The sequence below is a fragment of the Octopus bimaculoides genome, chromosome 23, assembly GCF_001194135.2.
Source record: "Octopus bimaculoides isolate UCB-OBI-ISO-001 chromosome 23, ASM119413v2, whole genome shotgun sequence".
NCBI lineage: Eukaryota > Metazoa > Mollusca > Cephalopoda > Octopoda > Octopodidae > Octopus > Octopus bimaculoides.
This window is the reverse complement of record NC_069003.1, coordinates 16,755,363-16,755,960: the sequence shown is the minus strand read 5'-3', so window position 1 is coordinate 16,755,960 and position 598 is coordinate 16,755,363. Positions and strand designations below refer to the sequence as shown.

At 35.8% G+C, this 598-nt stretch overlaps 1 protein-coding gene across 3 annotated transcripts in view; it reads left to right on the top strand.

The window, feature by feature from the left end:
- Positions 1-598, top strand: part of LOC106882406 (4-aminobutyrate aminotransferase, mitochondrial) — a 183,434-nt gene that overhangs the window by 57,865 nt on the left and 124,971 nt on the right. The gene's annotated exons all lie outside the window — the stretch shown is intronic.

Genomic DNA, 598 nt, shown 5'->3' with positions numbered 1-598 from the left:
ATATATATGTTTATACATAAATATATTGTATGTATACAAAAGTGCATAAATCTATTGTATGTATACAAAAGTGCATAAATCTATACGCATGTATACATATGCATGCTTACACACATTAGCATGTGTGCATATGCACTTATGTATGGCTGAATGTATTCTGAATTTTGATGAATTAGGTCTAATCAGCAAACCAGCTCTGGTACTGTGCTTTCTCTACTCATGTCTGTTTTCAGTAAAATCGCTAATGGAGTACGGCAGGTGTGCGTAAGCTTAACGCTTAGAAAGCTCTAGAATCTATGTTAGGATCAGTCGGCATGAATGAATAACGAAGCATGCAACATTTGTAAGAAAGATCGATCAAAGTAGGCTGCAGTTTGCAAAGTGGATGTGGTTCTCTTGTTCGCTGCTTAAACGGTGGCTAGGTCAATTGTTCGTTACAATACAGTGATCTGATTTGTCAATTTATTCATTCTTTCTCTCTCAACAATCGCCATTCCTACTCTTACCGTACCTAGCTCACTTGCGCGCACTCTCACCGACCCACAATTACAACGTACATACATACAAACATATATATATATATATATATATATATATA